At 44.9% G+C, this 19,377-nt stretch overlaps 1 protein-coding gene across 3 annotated transcripts in view; it reads right to left on the minus strand.

The window, feature by feature from the left end:
• The window catches only part of FAM78A (family with sequence similarity 78 member A), a 112,611-nt gene that overhangs the window by 43,828 nt on the left and 49,406 nt on the right, over positions 1–19,377 (minus strand). The window contains exon 1 of one of the 3 annotated variants that reach the window (XM_068248855.1): positions 19,252–19,362. The exons of the other annotated variants lie outside the window; for them this stretch is intronic. The gene's annotated coding sequence lies outside the window, so the exon portion shown is untranslated. Of the gene's footprint in view, positions 1–19,251; positions 19,363–19,377 lie in introns of those variants that run through there. 3 annotated transcript variants of the gene reach the window in all.

The raw sequence follows: 19,377 nt of genomic DNA on the forward strand, positions 1-19,377 counted from the left end.
TGTGATAACCATGATTGAGATCCTTATAAATGCCATTTGTGACAGAGTCTCCTTAATTATGTTATTTTCACTACAGGTCCCCTTTAAGCCTGAATGAGCCCATGATCTGTGAAAGTATGAAGATTCTGCCTGTGTTTCCCAACTCCACACTTCTCCCCTGTTAAACGACAGCGCTGCCTGCTCGGCCTGCGTCCTGGTTTGCTTAGGATGCCGGCGGCATTGCTGAGATGCTTGCAGTAACACAAGAAGGGGAAGTTAAAAATAGTTAAAAGTATTTCAGAATCCGATAGCTGGCATGATCTGCAGATAACAGAGAATTAGGAAAGAGGAATTTGCGGTGACAGGTGTTCTGTGAGAGATGCAAGAGGAAATGGCAGCGAGAGACACGCGTCTAGTTCCCTGCAGAGGATCACACAGAATTCTCAATGCCAATAGTGGAGAAAAGAGCAGGTTTTCAGAAATCAGTCTGGCTGCAGCTTAATGGAATTCTGAAAAACTGGCGTCCAGTTGTGACCATATTTTAAAGGCCCTTGCATTGACCTGAAGAAGCAGGCTGAGACCCAGGAAACTCGTTGTCCTTTTAATCGTGCTGAATACATAATTACATTTTTTTACATTAACCCTGTGGTTTGAGTTCTTCCATCTGGAGTGGTAAAGACACCTCCCTTCACCTTATTATTATTTTTTGTTTCATCACATTACCTATCTTTGGGAACCTCCACCCCCCAGTACTGAACCGAGTAAAATAATTTAAAATGTACCTGAGATGAAAAGAAAAAAAAATCATACATACCTGGGGCTTCCTCCAGCCCTTTTCGGCCTGATCGATCCCTCTGTGCCGTCCCCCGCCTCCTGGATCTTCCGTAAGGGTTCCCATAAATTGGTCATAAAATGTGATCTGATCTTCATCTAAGTCCTCAGGGCTAGCCCGCTCATGAGGCGGGGTGAAACATTTGCCTCAGGCGGCATTTCTGGGGGGGGCGGCACCCGCCTGTCTATGGGTGCGGGGGGCTGCCCGCCGAGCTGGAGGGGTAGCGGGCAGAAAGGGGGTATTGGGCCTAGCGGTGGGGAGGCCTGCGTCCCCTGATCTGCGCTCCCCTCCAGCTTTAAAAAGTGAAGTACCAGCTCTATGATTAAGAGGCAACGGGCGGGGATCACTCACCTTTTCCGCGTTCCAGCGTGCGCTCCACTGACGTCACTTCCTGCAACGCCGCCCACTGTATTGTAAGTCCATGTTTTTATTGAACACACCATGTAAACATTCACAGTGCAGGTGGAAAAAGTATGTGAACCCGTAGACTAATGACATCTTCAAGAGCTAATTGGAGTGAGGTGTCAGCCAGCTGGAGTCCAATCAATGGGATAAGATTGGAGGTGTTGGTTACAGCTGCCCTGCCCTATAAAAAAACACACACCACTTTTGGGTTTGCTTTTCCTTAGAACCCGCTCATACAAAACCCAACTAGAGTCCCATTTGATATGGCAAACTCAGTGTTCTCCCCAGAATTTTTTTCCAGCCGGGTGGCATGAAATAGTAGCCGGGTGGCATGAAAAAGTAGCCGGGTGGGGCGAGTTGAAAATGCAGGGCAACTGTGCTTACAGCATAGGAGGAGGTGAGGAGGAGAGCCGATGACAGCCGGGTGGTCACCAAATCTAGCCGGGTGGAGCACCCGGCTAAAAGAGCCTGGGGAGAACACTGCAAACTAAACATAACATAAGTAACCCCACAATAACAAACTCTTTAAAAATATGGAAAGAAATGTTTAAAACTTGCTCTACGGATCCCTTGTCTAAACAATTGCCAATACCATTGATTAGTTTAACCACAACAATCAGCAACCTATCACTTAGCAATTGGGAGTTGAAAGGCCTTGATTCTTTGGAAAAGCTATACAATGATACCCAATTTAAATCCTTTGAAGCATTAGTCAATGAGTTCCATATACCCAGATCAGATATATTCAAATATCATCAAATCATACACTTCCTTAAAAGACATTCTCCTAATCCAATTTCTTTCCCTCCACAAATCTCAAAATTACTACAACCTCACAATGCTCTCCAGAAAGGGACACCTATCCTTTATAGAACACTCCTCTCAAATAGAACAGAAATACCCAAATGGCAACTGAAAAAGTGGCAATCAATGCTACAAATGGATCTCTCACAAGATGATTGGGAGCTAGCTGTTAAATATCTCAAATCTTCTTCACATTGCACCTCACATCATGAAAACCTACTGAAGATGTTCTGGCTCTGGTATTTAACACCTGACAAAATTGCACAATTTGATCACCAGACCTCCCCTCTTTGTTGGAGGAATTGTGGTCAAGTTGGTTCAATTGAACACATTTTCTGGCACTGTCCACTGATTAGACCACTTTGGGAATCAATAGAACTTTTACTAAAGAAACTACCTATGAGTTTATCATATATTCCACCTCATATGGGTTTACTCCATATCAAAGTTTGTGACCTACCTCCGAAGGAAAGATTTCTGGTCAGCCATGTTATAATAGCCATCAGGATGTCAATTACTGATAATTGGAAATCACAGAATGTACTGAACATTGAAGAAATACTCAAAATTGTTGAATTCCAGCTAATTGCTGAAAAATCCTGGGCTTTGAGATATGGTTCACTAGAAAAGTTCCTTTGGAGGTCTGATCGGTGGCCATTATTGTTTCCTAATTCCAAATTATCTGAACATTGAAAGTATCACAACCAAGACATACAAAATGACTACAACGAAACATACAAATATCCCTTCATTGAGTCCCTACTGTCCTCTCTTATATAAGATGCACTATTTATAACAACAAATTTAAAAACAACGTAAAATAAGTACATACCAGTTATACTCGACTACAAAGCCCCTGTTGGGCAATGCCAATTTCCTACCCCACCTTTTTCCCTGTTATCCCTGTTCTTAAATTTAATTAGTATTTATCAGACTCATATGTTTATAGATTTGGGTTATTTCAAGAATCCCCTAAGTTATCTATACATAATAAACATGCCAAGAATCAAACTACTGAATAGCTCTACATATATAGCTTTATAGATTTTTTTTTTCAGTGAGTTAGTTCTATACATTAGTATTGTATTTTGGATGCGAATGCTGGGTACTTAGCAGGGCGTCCCCCAGTATCCCAGCAGGTCCTGCTCCACACTCAACATAACAATTGAACCAACTAACTCTGATCCTTATGTTAAAATACAACAGCTATTGGGTATTTACTTAACAAATATGTACAATTGCAACTGATTATATCAATATTCATGAGAGGATGTAATATTTCTGTTATTATTCTTGTAGACCTATTGTTACATAGACCTGTCTAAATCTGTCATAAATGTAATAATTTATGATATATGCTGATGATGCCTTATGTTGGCAATGTTATTTTTTGTTGAAAAATCCAATAAAAATTACCTTGACTATCTGCTTTTCCTTAGAAGTACTGCCTGATGTGAATGATGCCTCGCACAAAAGAGTTCTCAGAAGACCTACGATTAAGAACTGTTGACTTGCATAAAGCTGGAAAGGGTTATAAAAGTATCTCTGAAAGCCTTGCAGTTCATCAGTCCACAGTAAGACAAATTGTCTATAAATGGAGGAAGTTCAGCACTGCTGCTACTCTCCCTAGGAGTGGCCATCCTGTACAGATGACTGCAAGAGCACAGCGCAGAATGCTCAATGAGGTGAAGAAGAATCATAGAGTGTTAGCTAAAGACTTACAAAAGTCTCAGGCATATGCTAACATCCATGTTAGCGAATCTACGATACGTAAAACACTAAACAAGAATGGAGTTCATGGGAGGATAACACAGAGGAAGCCAATGCTGTCCAAAAACAAAATTGCTGCATGTTTAAAGTTTGCAAAAGAGCACCTGGATGTTCCACAGCAGTACTGGCAAAATATTCTGAGGACAGATGAAACCAAAGTTGAATTGTTTGGAAGAAACACACAACACTATGTGAGGAGAAAACAAGGCACAGCACACCAACATCAAAACCTCATCCCAACTGTGAAGTATAATGATTGGGGCATCATGGTTTGGGGCTGCTGTGCTGTGTCAGGGCCTGGATGGATTGCTATCGTTTATAAGAAAAATGAATTCCAAAGTTTATCAAAAAATTTTGCAGGAGAACTTAAAGGGATACTGTAGGGGGGTCGGGGAAAAATGAGTTGAAGTTACCCAGGGCTTCTAACGGTCCCCCGCAGACATCCTGTGTTGGCGCAGCTACTCACCGATGCTCCGGCCCCGCCTCCGGTTCACTTCTGGAATTTCAGACTTTAAAGTCTGAAAACCACTGCACCTGCGTTTCCGTGTCCTCGCTTCTCCTGATGTCATCAGGAGCGCTCGGCGCAGGCACAGACCATACTGGGCCTGCGCAATACGCTCCTGGGGCCATCAGCGGGATTGAGGACACGGCAATGCAGGCGCAGTGGTTTTCAGACTTTAAAGTCTGAAATTCCAGAAGTGAACCGGAGGTGGGGCCGGAGCATCGGTGAGTAGCTGCATGGGCACAGGATGCCTGCGGGGGACCATTAGAAGCCCTGGGTAACTTCAACTCATTTTCCCCCGACCCCCCTACAGTATCCCTATAAGGCCATATGGCCACCAGCTGAAGCTCAGCAGAAAATGGGTTTTGCAATAGGACCACGACTCACAGCAAAGTAGGAAATCAACAACAGAATGGCTTAAACAGAAAAAAATAATCCTTCTGGTATGGCTGTCAGTCCTGACCTCAACCCAATTGAGATGCTTTGGCATGATCTCAAGAAAGCGATTTACACCTGACATCCCAAGAATATTGCTGAGCTGAACTGAAACAGTTCTGTAAAGAGAAATGGTCAAGAATTACTTCTGACCGTTGTGCACATCTGATCTGCAACTACAGGAAGCGTTTGGTTGAAGTTATTGCTGCCAAAGGAGGTTCAACCAGTTATTAAATCCAAGGGTTCACATACTTTTTCTACCTGCATTGTGAAACATTTATTTGTGTGGTATTAGCTTAAGCAGACTGTGATTGATATGAAGATCAGATCACATTTTATGACCAATTTGTGCAGAAATCCATATACAGTGGGTTGCAAGAGTATTCAGCCCCCTTGAAGTTTTCCACATTTTGTCACATTACTGCCACAAACATGCATCAATTCTATTGGAATTCCACGTGAAAGACCAATAAAAAAGTGGTGTACACGTGAGAAGTGGATCGAAAATCATACATCATTCCAAACATTTTTTACAAATAAATAACTGCAAAGTGGGGTGTGCGTAATTATTCGGCCCCCTGAGTCAATACTTTTGTAGAACCACCTTTTGCTGCAATTACAGCTGCCAGTCTTTTAGGGTATTTCTCTACCAGCTTTGCACATCTAGAGACTGAAATCCTTGCCCAGTCTTCTTTGCAAAACAGCTCCAGCTCAGTCAGATTAGATGCACAGCGTTTGTGAACAGCAGTTTTTAGATCTTGCCACAGATTCTCGATTGGATTTAGATCTGGACTTTGACTGGGCCATTCTAACACATGGATATGTTTTGTTTTAAACCATTCCATTGTTGCCCTGGCTTTATTACTTTCAAGAGGGATAAAGATTCCAGGAGCAGCTCACCATCACTTCAAAATATACTGTTTATTCCAACAATGTTAAAAATTCAAGCAGCAATGCAAACTGTATAAAAAAATATACTTATCAAGCACAAGGGTGAGTATAGAGGTGCAGAGGATGAGTCGACGGCCGTTTCGCCCCCACTTAGGGCTTTCTCGAGACCGAGCCCTGGCTTTATGTTTAGGGTCATTGTCCTGCTGGAAGGTGAACCTCCGCCCCAATATCAAGTCTTTTGCAGTCTCCCAAGAGGTTTTCTTCCAAGTTTGCCCTGTATTTGGCTCCATCCATCTTCACATCAACTCTGACCAGCTTCCCTGTCCCTACTGAAGAGATGCACCCCCCGAGCATGATGCTGCCACCACCATATTTGACAGTGGGGATGGTGTGTTCAGAGTCATGTGCAGTGTTAGTTTTCTGCCACACATAGCGTTATGCATTTTGGCCAAAAAGTTCCATTTTGGTCTCATCTGACCAGAGCACCTTCTTCCACATGGTTGCTGTGTCCCCCACATGGTTTGTGGCAAACTGCAAATGGGACTTCGTATGCTTTTCTGTTAACAATGCATTTCTTCTTGCCACTCTTTCATAAAGGCCAACTTTGTACAGTGCATGACTAATAGTTGTCCTATGGACAGATTCCCCCACCTGAGCTGTAGATCTCTGCAGCTCGTCCAGAGTCACCATGGCCTCTTGACTGCATTTCTGATCAGCGCTCTCCATGTTCGGCCTGTGAGTTTAGGTGGATGTCCTTGTCTTGGTAGGTTTACAGTTGTGCCATACTCCTTCCATTTCTGAATGATCGCTTGAACAGTGCTCTGTGGGATATTCAAGGCTTTGGAAAGCTTTTTGTAACCTAAGCCTGCTTTAAATTTCTCAATAACTTGATCCCTGACCTGTCTTGGACATGTCTTGTGTGTTCTTTGGACTTCACGGTGTTGTTGCTCCCAATATTCTCTTAGACAACCTCTGAGGCCCTCACAGAGCAGCAATATTTGTACTGACATTAGATTACACACATGTGCACTCTATTTAGTCATTAGCACTCATCAGGCAATGTCTATAGGCAACTGACTGCACTCAGATCAAAGGGGGCCGAATAATTATGCACACACCACTTTGCAGTTATTTATTTGTAAAAAATGTTTGGAATCATGTATGATTTTCGTTCCACTTCTCGTGTGTACACCACTTTGTGTTGGTCTTTCATGTGGAATTCCAATAAAATTTATTCATGTTTGTGGCAGTAATATGACAAAATGTGGAAAACTTCAAGGGGGCCGAATACTTTTGCAACCCACTGTAGTTCCAAAGGGTTCACATACTTTTTCTTGCTACTCGACTCAACTTCTGCCACCACTTCACTTTACCAACAGTTGGAGCCAAAGCTGCTGGTCTCCATTTTACCGTAAAGTGAGCGTAAAGCCCAAAGAAAGGTCAGACACTTACCTATGGACAGGGAAGGTTCTGGTTCTTCCCCAACCCTGTCCTCAAGGCCCACCAACAGTGCATGTTTTGTGGAAATCCAGAGAAGTAGTTAATCAGCTCTGCTGAGACACTAATTATCTCACCTGTGAATGTGTGTGGTTTTCTGCAAAACATGTACTGTTGTTGGGCCTTGAGGACAGGGTTGGGGAACCGTGCTATATAGGCTTTCCTGTCCTCTCTTGTACCCCCCCCCCCCCTCCCTTCGTTCCTGAGTTGTCACCCCCGTTGTGTGTTTTCAACCAATTTGTCAAATACACATCTGTGAGCCCTTGGGAGGCTTCGGAAGCACTCATGTCCCGAGCACTTCCAAAGATGGTCGGCTCCGTACTGATCATGCGTGAGCGCACTAACGCACGCCCTCGCGCATGCACAACAGAGTCGCCTTTGGGAACAAGCAAATGAAACAGGGGTGACAGTCAGCGCTGGAATGAGGGGTACGAGAGAAGACAGGGAAGGATCTATAGGATCCAGAGCCTTCCCTATCCATAGGTACGTGTCTTACTTTTTTTTTTATTTGAGCTTAACACTCACTTTAACCCATAACAGCAGATAACCCTGCCCTCTGCTCATAGATCATATGGAAACCCCGCCCACTGCTCATAGGTCATATGGAAACCCCACCCTCTGCTCATAGGTCATGTGGGAACCCCACCCTCTGCTCATAGGTCGTATGGAAACACCGCCCTCTGCTCAAAGGTCATATGGAAACAAAGCGTATGCTATCCAAGAACTCTAGAGAGAGATAAGGGGTTTCCTGCTGTTTCAGCGGGTATGGAAATTGTATTGTGATGCCAGAGAGCACAGGATGTGTCTATAGCATTTAGCATATATGTAGCATATAGCTACTGTAGTACCTGTGACATCCCTTCTACCTTTGTTTCTGAATCAGAAGCGGTGCGGCTGTAGAGAGGAGTGAAGAGGACATGTCACCAGCTCTGCTGACAAATGGCATTGCAAATATGAAAGTCACGCCGGTATAAATGAATATTAAAAAGCAGGATAAAGTGATTAACAGTCACCTAATCTTTCAGCCGGGCCCCGGTGCCAATCGCAGGGACATCCTCTCAATGTGGCAATTAAAATTCTATGATTAACTGCGATGAATCACATTCAATCTGATTATTTTAATAAGTGACCTTCACTTGCTTATCCCGTAAATCACACGGAAATGCGAGGCGAGCCGCTACGCCGTGACCGCTGCCTGACGCAGAGATGAATTGAGATGTAATAGGGGCCTAGGCAGTGATCAAGGGTGTGGAAGGGGCGTGGCTTCAGTGTCCCTCTTTCTCACCTCAAAAAGTTGGGAGGCATGAGTATGACGTGTACATGCCTATTATGACTTTTATTTTTCAGTTCTGTGCATACCTTGCGATCCAGAAGAGGATGAGGAAGCACAGTGGGAAGACAGGAGGACACAAAGCACAGGAACAGCACAGTACAAAGGAACAGGAAATGTTCTGCTGAGAGACACATCCGGATATAATTATAAGACATCCCCTGAAACTAAGTCCTAGCACATCTTTTGGAGCAAAAACGAATATACTATATAAGACACTGGCCCATATGCAGTTCACTTTTTCTCCTGACTTTTTTCCTGGGAGTAGGAGATACATTTTCATCTTCTATTTCGAATAACTTTTTAGCACTCTGCAATTGAAAAAGCACCAAAAAATATGTGGAAGGGAACTATCAAAATTATTTTGAGTATTTTTTTGCTTGCTGGTGGCTTTTATGGACACGGAAATATCACCTAGGAGAAAACGTTAATTGCATATGGCCCACTGTCTTATTTTGTGGGAAACACGAGTATGTAAACTATTTTGAACTTATTACAGGGATGTATTTGAGTAGAATTTCTCATCTTTGGAGAGAGAATTTGCAGTGCTGTGTATAACTGCATCCTCTGACCTCCACAGACTAAAAGCAGATGCAAAGGGTCTGTTAGCTTTGCTTCAGTACTGGTTCCCTTTAGGCTACTTGCACACCAAGACGTTGCGTTAGGTGCCACGTTATGGTCTCATAACGTGCACCTAACGCAAGGCCTGGTGCTCTTCGTCGTGGACGTCAGAGTGAGCCGCGTTGTGCAGCTCACTCTGGCGTCCGTGATGCATACTCTTGGACGCATGCGGCATCACGTGGTCCCGCCGGCCAATCGCCGCACAGAGCGGCCGCACCAGGAAGTAAACACTGCACGTCACAACGTGCAGTGAATATTAATTAGCCATGTGCCCGGCCGCTCTCCGCTCCTACCCAACATGACTGCGCATGTGCAAACAGTCTAACGCGGCTTAAGCCGCTGTAACACCGTAGCATGCTGCACTTTCTGAAGAACGTGCAGCGTTACATGTAACGCAACGTGGGCAGTGTGAACAGCCCACTTGTGTTACATTGCTGTGCGTTGGGGGAGCGTTACAGGCATCCTATACTAGAAAATCCATGTGTCGCTGCGTCCGTCCGTCAGTGCTTTTTAGCACTGCGCATGTGCAGGGACAAGACGCATAGACACCGCCGAGAGCCGGAAGAGGACGGGGCCAGGAGGGGCGGTCGTGTGTGCATGCGCGCGGCACATTAAGAACGGACCAAGCCCGCTTTTAAACGGGCTTAGGCCACTAGTATGTAATAAAAGGTCGCCTGGGAATTTGGGTGTCCAGGAAAGCCGATAGTAGATCATACCTCTTAACTTTTTAAGATGAGGAAGAGGGACACTTAAGCCACACCCCTGATCACGCCCCCATCACAACCTTAGTCACGCATACCATAAAGATTTAATGAGAAAAATATGTTGTTTTATAATTCAAACCACACTGGTCCTTCCTATCCTAGGTCATTGTCCTTCATATTAACATTTAAAAATTAGTAGTATATCAATTTAAACCAGGAGTCCCTAAACGTTTCGGGTCGAGGGCCGGGTCAACATCCCTCAGACCGCTGGGGGGCCGGAGTATGCATAAGATGATGTAGAAGTCTTTGCATGCCAGACAGCGAAGCATACCCAGGTGACAACCTGCAGTGGACAGCAGTGTCACTTGATGTGGAATTTGATTGGAAACCAGCAAATTACTGCTTTCTGGCTTCCATGTGGATGGGTGGTGCCAGCACTGCTATTCTATATGCGGACCACCAATATTTAAAGATGTAGCTGACCGCATCTATACGTAACACATTTTCTGTGTCGGGGGGCGGGTAAAAAAGCCTCGGGGCCACATTCGGCCCGCGGGCCTTAGTTTGAGGAGCACTGATTTAAAGGCTTGGAATAAAGTTTAGAGTCAATCAAACACATTTTTAGTAGATTTATATTTACATAGAAAGAGGGACAAAGTCCTGAAAGAGGGACAAATGAGGAGGAAAGAGGGACAGGGCTCCCAAAGAGGGACTGTCCCTCCAAAAGAGGGAAAATTGGGGAGCCATGGAATATGGGTAAATGTACTGATACTTTACCATTACAGTGTAACAAAACCCCCTCCACACCCAACCTTTAGCCCCCCCCCCCCCACACACACACGCAAATCACCCTCCCCCGCCGCTAATAAACTTTAAAAAAAAGTCAAACGTCATGTTTTGGGCGCTGCCATAGGTCCCATTGAAATAGCAGTATTGAGGGGTAATTTGGTCACTTGCAGTGGCGTAGCTAAGGAGCTGTGGGCCCCGATGCGAGTTTTACAATGGGGCCCCCCAAGCACTCTTTACATAACAATTGATACGGCGCACCAAAACCTGCCAATGGCAACTACAGTGTCAGAGGTGCAAGAAGGGGATGGGAAATAGCTTGTTAATGATCACTACTATTAAAAGTGTCTATAGAAGTGATTATTAGGAGCACAGGACCAATAGAGAACTTATACTGTAGTTGAGGGAGGGCCCTTTGGGGCCCCTCTGGCCCAAGGGCCCCGATGCGGTCGCTACCTCTGCAACCCCTATTGCTACGCCCCTGGTCACTTGATAAACATCTATTTAATAGCTGATAAACAACTATTTATCAGGCACCTACTTATTTGGCACCACAGGCACCCACATTTTCCCCTAATACCTATTTTAAGGAGTACTTATGGCAGCGCCAAAATTGTCTGCTTAATTCCCAGAGGCTTCCCACCTCCTCCTCCAGATCACCACTGCTGCCCGGGGTCCTCTGGAAGTTTACGTCCGCACTCCTCCTTATGTACGTACTGCCATGGCGCCGTACCCCCCACTGCCCCCCAGCAGCGTAGCTAGAGATTATGGGGGCCCATAGCAAAATTTTCACGGGGAACGTAGATGTAGGCACTCTTGAGCAATGCAGCCTGCCCCTACCCTATGGATATGAGTTAATAAAGCAATTAACATTCTCATGAAATCTACACTATATATAATCCATGGGCACTTTGTCAAATTCATAGGGTGGAGGAACACAAAAAAGTTAATGGTGAATACATCATGTAACACTTGGGCCCCTTCATCTCCAGGGCCCCATAGCAGATGCTATGGCTTCTATGGCTATTGCTACGCCCTTGCTGCCCCCAAATGTAAATGTGCCCCCATGCATGAAAATATTGCTGGTAGCCTCGTGGGCAGTGTTGGACTGGGATATGAGAAAGCTGAAGAAATCCACTTGCTGGCCAAGCAGCAGTAATCAGGTGTTGCTGCTCACAGTGAGGACTTTGATACAGGTTTCTATTGGGAGAGATAACACAGGGTTTCTTCTGCTTGGCCATCAGGTGGTTTTCCTCAGTTTTTCCACCTCCCAGTCCGACACTGCTCGTGGGATGGCAATGTGGAAACAGAAGATGGATGGGTACCGCAGAGGGCGACAGTGGACAGGTAAAGTATTTTCATGCATGCGGGGGAACAGTTACATTAGGGGGCAGTGGCCGGGGGTTCCGTTGCGTTCTTCATCCAAAATGATCGCAAACTGTTGCCGCTGCTCACCCAATTGACCACATCGGCCCAAGATTTCCCAGCAAGTCCGATTGATACATTCAACCATTGTCAGCATGAAATCAGTTGATTCGTCCATTGGGTATGCTTGTGGCGGCACCGATTTTCATCTGCTTCAATAATAATTATCGGAATGGATGGTCGATTGGATGCCAAGTCGCCTGATGTACGGTCACCTTAAGGCTGGTTTCACACTAGAAACCAGCGTTATAAGTGCGGTGCAATCAGATGATTGCATCGCCCAGTATCGTTAAAAATAGCCTTTTCGTGGCAATGCGCGGTAATCTCTATTCTGGCTGCAAGCAAAGCCATAAGAGAGGCTCTCTACCACTCACACACTGTGTCAGAAATAGGAAGTGCGTGGAAGTGTATTGACAAAGCACGCTTACCCGCATGCGATACGTGAACCTGAATGGGAAACAGTTTAAAATATCTGCGGCGCCATAGTCCTGCGTGACTAGCTGCGGGTGGTCGCGCTGTTGTCGTCACGGAAAATCGGGTACTTTCAGCGCATCGCATGGCGGTCGGTATGATATGCCCGGTAGGTTTTCATTGCTTTAGCATTACCCTGCGGTAAAAAATGTAACGCAACATAATGAAAATGTCCCAGTATGAAAGGGGCCTAAATCTCCCACTTGGGACAATTATGCAGTTCACATGTCCTGTCTCTAGAGATGTCGCGAACATCAAATTTTGGGTTCGCGAACAGGCGAATCTGGCAAACCGTCATAGACTTCTATGGGCAGGTGAATTTCAAAACCTACAAAGACTGTTTCTGGCCACAAAAGTGATGGAAAAGTTGTTTCAAAAGGGATCCATGCCAAAAGTTCCACCAAAAATTACGGAGTTGACACAGTCGTGTTTTAATCGCTAAAGGGCAGAAATCACATTACAGTCCTACAAATAATGCACTGGAGTGGTACTCTGTGCCTGCAACTTAAAGTGAACCTCCGGACTAAAAATCTACTCAGCAGAACTGAAAAGGCTTGGTGTTTCTTTAACAGTTTCACAGCATCAGAACTTTGTTTTTCTTACCAAAGCATAATTTTTAGTTGTATTTTTAGCTAAGCTACACCCATAAAAGAAAACTGCCTGGGCTTTTTTCCCCTGATGCTGTGCAAAGCATGATGGGATTTCCTATGTTGTTGTTCATGTTGCCTAGCAACTGGGAGGGGTGATCAGCACACAGGACAGTTGGAACTGTGTCTCATGCTCCCTGTCACCTCCTTTCAACCAAAAAGATGGCTGCCCTCATGAAATCAAACAATTGCCTGTTCTTTTAAAACAGGATGGGTAAGAGATTATATTACCTATCTATTTTAATTAACATAACTAAGGTAACTTAATTACAGTATGTTTGTTTAGGCTGAAGTTCCTCTTTAATGTAGCTACAATAGAAGTAGTGTGCACAGCTCTGGGTGTCAATGGGCTATGGAGTGTCACACACACAGAAATGCAATAGTACTATAAGAATATAGTGAAATATAATGTACTGGTAATGAAGTTATACTGTGCCTGCAACTTAAAGTGACACTTAAGTCAAACAAAAAAAATGAGTTTTACTAACCTGGGGCTTCCAATAGCCCGCTGCAGCTGTCCGGTGCCCTCGCCATCTCCCTCCGATCCTCCTGGCCCCGCCGGCAGCCACTTCCTGTTTCGGTGACAGGAGCTGACAGGCTGGGGACGCGAGTGATTCTTTGCGTTCCTGGCCACAATAGCGCCATCTATGCTGCTATAGCATATATCATATACCATATAGCAGCATAGAGGGTGCTAATGTGTCTGGGAACGTGAAGAATCACTCGCGTCCCCAGCCTGTCAGCTCCTGTCACCGAAACAGGAAGTGGCTGCTGGTGGGGCCAGGAGGATCGGAGGGAGACGGCGAGGGCACCGGATAGCTGCAGGGGGCTATTGGAAGCCCTAGGTGAGTAAAACTCATTTTTTTTTGTTTGACTTAAGTGTCCCTTTAATGTGGCAACAAATAACAGTAGTGTGCACAGCTATGGGTGTCAGTGGGCTGTGGAGTGTCTCACACAAAAAAAAACAACAACACATTAGACCGATGTACTAGCCCTCAAAAGGGCTATATGGGGTGCTTTCAACAAGTAGCTAGTGAGGAACAAGAACACAGGCCTAGCTAATGTTTTTCCAACCTATCTGCAGCAAATCTGACCCTGCTCACTATCACTGCAGCCAGAGGATGAATTTAATATGGCCAACTGCTTTTTGATGGGAGGTAGGAGGTCCAGGAAGGGGTGCTAGCTGATCGGCTGCCATGTGTCTGCTGTCTGTGAGGTAAGGGGTCAAAGTTTAACTCAATGATGATGTATAGGGGCGGGTTGAACATGACAAATATGCACTGTTCGCCGCGAACAGCGGAAGCTAGCAGAATACTATTTGCCGGCAAACAGTTCGAGTTATCTCTACCTGTCTCTACTCTGAAACATCCAATCAGCATCCAGATCAGTGATGCCGGCAGTATGGGCGGAGCTACAGACGTGCAGAGCTGGCGTGGATGATTTCGTTTTATGCTTGAAAACCTTTTGGATCATGTGAGTGCACTGATTTTAATAATTTTAAATTAAAGTACTTTTTTACGCTATGTGAGGCTCTTCAGTTCATTAGGCAATAAGAGTAAAGGATGTGCTGGAGATCCATCTGCAGATGAGATGCTGGTTTAATAATCAGGAAAGCGCTAATGCTGTCTTATAATCTGGATGGCATTTTGAGCAGGTGAGAGTCCATGAGTGAAGGTGTTGGGACTTTTTGGGTGCCGTTTGCTGATACACCTGTGTGCCTGGTGACACCATAAGGTTTATAAAGCTGTCTGTGATCTGGCAGCCACGTGAAACGGTGAGGACCTGTGAGACCCTGTGGGTGGAAACACACGAAAGTATTGCTTGCAGCACTGGGTGTTGTGGGAAGGAACAGTACTTTTTAAACAGTATTATGCTATGTCCTTTATGCTTCCTTTTTCTTTGAGCTACAAATACGGAATGAGGTCGTTTTGAAGCTGTGAGCGCAGTATCTGGGTGAAATATATGAATTTAATATGGCCAACTGCTTTTTGATGGGAGGTAGGAGGTCCAGGAAGGGGTACTAGCTGATCGGCTGCCATGTGTCTGCTGTCTGTGAGGTAAGGGGTCAAAGTTTAACTCAATGATGATGTATAGGGGCGGGTTGAACATGACAAATGTGCACTGTTCGCCGCGAACAGCGGAAGCTAGCAGAATACTATTCGCCGGCAAACAGTTCGAGTTATCTCTACCTGTCTCTACTCTGAAACATCCAATCAGCATCCAGATCAGTGATGCCGACAGTATGAAAGCCAAATGATCGATAGATTGGCTAAGCAACCAGGATCTCCAGAGAGAGGTCAGTAGCAGCACCCTCCATGCGTGTCTCATGACAAGAACCCTTAAAGACTATTAATAATTTGGCAGGAGGGCAGTAAAATTAGAGCCAGGTTGGGACACGGCATGCCGGAGTGTCTGGTTGTCGTATCATTGGGAAAATATCAAACATGCTGCTCTGTGGCTGTAACACATCCGTTTTCTATACCCAACGCCTTGCTGTGCGCTATTTCAGGGAACTACCTTGCAGTCTCGTGCTAAGTGCTACCATTAACTCCTCGCGAAGTACGTGAAGATTATTGAATGGAAATTTGTGAAAGCAAGATGGATATAAACAGAGCCATTACTGAATTTCTAAAAACAATGCCACTTGCCTGGCCTGTGCGCTGATTCTCTGACACAATGCTAGATTTTCACCACCCATAGACTACAGTCCTTTTGTGGAAAGTTAGTTCGGAAATCTATAGTGAATACAAGGTGCGCCCATTAACGGTGCGGTTTTAACGTATTGATCGTATCTTCGATCAGATCATTCAGATTTGAAGAAGAGATTGTATTTTAAAGTGGACCTAAACTCTTGCACAGGAGAGAAGGAAAACACAGAGAAATCCACCCAGTGTGTATTTAGAGAGAACAGCCTGTCTAAATCTTCCTTATGTGCAAGTAACCACAAGTATAATTTGAGCTGTCAGCTGTGTCTGAACTGTGCCGAGTTGTGTGCTAATGTGTAAACACAGGAGGTTATCTCTTTCTGTGCTCCCATGAAACCAGGAAGTAAACACTGCAGATTTATTGCAAGAGTTCTGTAAGCTGTAACAAAGAAATGTTTTTCTTTAACGGTTATTATGATGTTGCTTGTATTTTAGAGCAGATAGAAAGTTCTGAGGGGGGTATGGAAGGCCATATTTTTTCCTTTTAAACAATGCACATTGCATGGCTGTCCTGCTCATCATCTGCATTTAATACTTTTAAGGCCCTTTCATGCTGCATCAGCGTGGCCCTTTAAATGACAACTGTAGTGTGAAGAATATGGAGACTGCCATATTTATTTCCTTTTAAACAATACCGGTTGCCTGGCAGTCCTGATGATCTATTTGGCTGCAGTAGTGTCTGCATAACACCAGAAACAAGCATGCAGGTAATCTTGTCAGATTTGACAATAGCGTAAAGATGCCCATACACTTACTCGATTTCCCGCCCATAGACAGCAAATTCGATCACTGTGATCGAATCTGCTGTGAAATCGATACGCAAACGCTGACCGTTCAACCGATTTCCATCCAAAATCGATCGATTCCTTCGATCTGTCCGTGTGGAAAATTTAGCTCGATCGCCAGCGGGTCAGGAGTGCGTCGATAGCGGCGTTCAAATGTCCGACGACCAACACTAGTGACAATACATTACTTGATCCGGCCGGCGCGAGTCCCCGCTGTCCGTTCTCTGCGCTGGGCTCCGGCTGGCTTCACTTACTTCCTGTCGGGGGAAGTTTAAACAGTAGAGCGCCCTCTACTGTTTAAACTTCCCCCGACAGGAAGTAAAGTGAAACTGGAGCCCAGAGCGGAGAAGAGACAGCGGGGACTTGCGCCGGCCGGATCAGGTAATGTATGCTGGGGGAGGCGTTAGCGGCAGCTCCACAGATTGTGAATCAATTTCATAGTGAAATCGATTCAAAATCTGTTTGCAGTGTAGGCAGCCAATAAATCCCTCTTTGATCAGATTCGATCACAGAGGGATCTATCTGCTGGTCGATCTGGTGGCAATCGACCAGTGTATGGCTGCCTTAAAGTGAACCTGAGGACTAAAAATCTACTCAGCAGCACTGAAAAGGCTTGGTGTTTCTTTAACAGTTTCACAGCATCAGAACTTTGTTTTTTGTACCAAAGCCTCATTTTTAGCTGAAAAGAAGCTAAGCTCCGCCCCATCAAAGAAAACTGCCTGGGCATTTTTCTCCTGATGCTGTGCAAAGCATGATGGGATTTCTGATGTTGTTATTCTCGTTGCTTAGTAACTGAGAGGGGTGATCAGGATACAGGACATTTGGAACTGTGTCTCATGCTCCCTGTCACCTCCTTTCAACCAAAAAGATGGCTGCCCCCATGACAAAGATGGCTGCCCCCATGAAATCACAAACATTTGCCTGTTCTTTTAAAACAGAGTGGGTAAGAGATTATATTACCTAACTATTTGAATTAACATAACTAATGTAACTTAATGACAGTATGTGCGTTTAGGCTGAAGTTCCCCACTTGCCGACCAGGGAATTTTTCAATGATCGGTGCTGCGTGGGCTCTACAGCCCGCAGCACCGATCAGGAGTGCAGCAGGGCGATCAGACTACCCCCCTTTATTCCCCACTAGGGGGATGTCCTGCTGGGGGGGTCTGATCGCCGCCAGCTGCATTTGCTTAGCGGGGGGGGGGGGCTCTTCAAAGCCCCCCTCCGCAGCGTTCTCCGCCGTCTCGCCGCTCCCTCCCCCTGTGAGCTGCACAGGACGGATTTCCGTCCTGCGCATTGAAGGATAGGCTTCAGCCTATCATATGCCGGCGATCCCCAGCCAATCAGAGGCCGGGGATCGCCGATCTGCCTTACGGCGCTGCAGTGCCGTATGATGTAAACAGCGGGGATTTCTTCCCCGCCTGTTTACATTTTGCCGGCGAGCCGCGATCGGCGGCTCTCCGGCTGTTCACGGAGACACCCTCCGTGAACTGATCGAGCGGCCGTTTCCTTGGTAACCCACAGACGACCAGTTTACGCCAATCGGCGTTAGCTGGTCGTCAAGAGGTTAAAGGGGCACTACAGCGAAAAACTGTAAAATTTAAAATATGTGCAAACATATACAAGTAAGAAGTACATTTTTTCCAGAGTAAAATGAGCCATAAATTACTTTTCTCCTATGTTGCTGTCACTTACAATAGGTAGTAGAAATCTGACAGAAGTGACAGGTTTTGGACTAGTCCATCTCTTAATAGGGGATTCTCAGCAGGACTTTCATTCTTTATAAAGATATTCCCTAAAAAGGATTTAAACAATGATGCTGGCCAGCTTCCTTGCTCCTTACATAGTTTTTTGGCAGTTGGACAGAGCAACTGCCATTCACTAAGTGCTTTTGAAAATAAATATATCCCTGAGAATCCCCTATAAAGAGATGGACTAGTCCAAAACTTGTCACTTCTGTCAGATTTCTACTACCTACTGTAAGTGACAGCAACATAGGAGAAAAGTAATTTATGGCTCATTTTACTCTGGAAAAAATGTATTTCTTATTGGTATATGTTAGCACATTTTTTTAATTTTACAGTTTTTCGCTGTAGTGCCCCTATAAGAAACACCTCATCTGCATGCTTGTTCAGGGTCTATGGCTAAAAGTATTAGAAGCAGAGGATCAGCAGGACAGCCAGACAACTGGTATTACATAAAAGGAAATAAATATGGCAGCCTCCATATACCTCTCGCTTTTAAAGATGTCCTTCTTTCTCATTTCAGACAGTTCTGAGCTATGCTAATCTGATATCTTATGGGACACTGTGGCAAGATGGAAAGTGATCGATATCATGCTTCTTTTACACTGCAGATTGCGATTTGATATTCCAATTTCCCATTTTCACTGGATGTTAGCAACACAAGAAGAAAAACTGAGAAAAAAATGCAACATGCAGGACTTTTTAAAATAGCATCAAAATCGGAATCGCATGGGAATTGCATGTAGCGTAAAAGATCCCTCGGATAGACGTCAGTCATTTACCACATCTGTTTATTGTATGCTTCAGCCAGCAGTGAGACTGGTGAATGCATGCTCAGATATAGTATGTGGTAATAAGTACATTACTGCCATTTGTTTCTTTATTTGTGGCCTGTAAATTAACAAATGTGTGTTGTTTACCGTCTGTCATGAGGAAACAGGAAGTCTGCGGCTCTGTGCCCTACATTTGCTTTCCTTGTAGCATGCGATGTCGACTTTTGGTTCCCCTTAAAAGTCTGTTCTGCTTGTAACTGTCACATTTCAGGG

Source organism: Hyperolius riggenbachi, chromosome 8 (assembly GCF_040937935.1).
Source record: "Hyperolius riggenbachi isolate aHypRig1 chromosome 8, aHypRig1.pri, whole genome shotgun sequence".
In the NCBI taxonomy this organism is placed as follows: Eukaryota; Metazoa; Chordata; class Amphibia; order Anura; family Hyperoliidae; genus Hyperolius; species Hyperolius riggenbachi.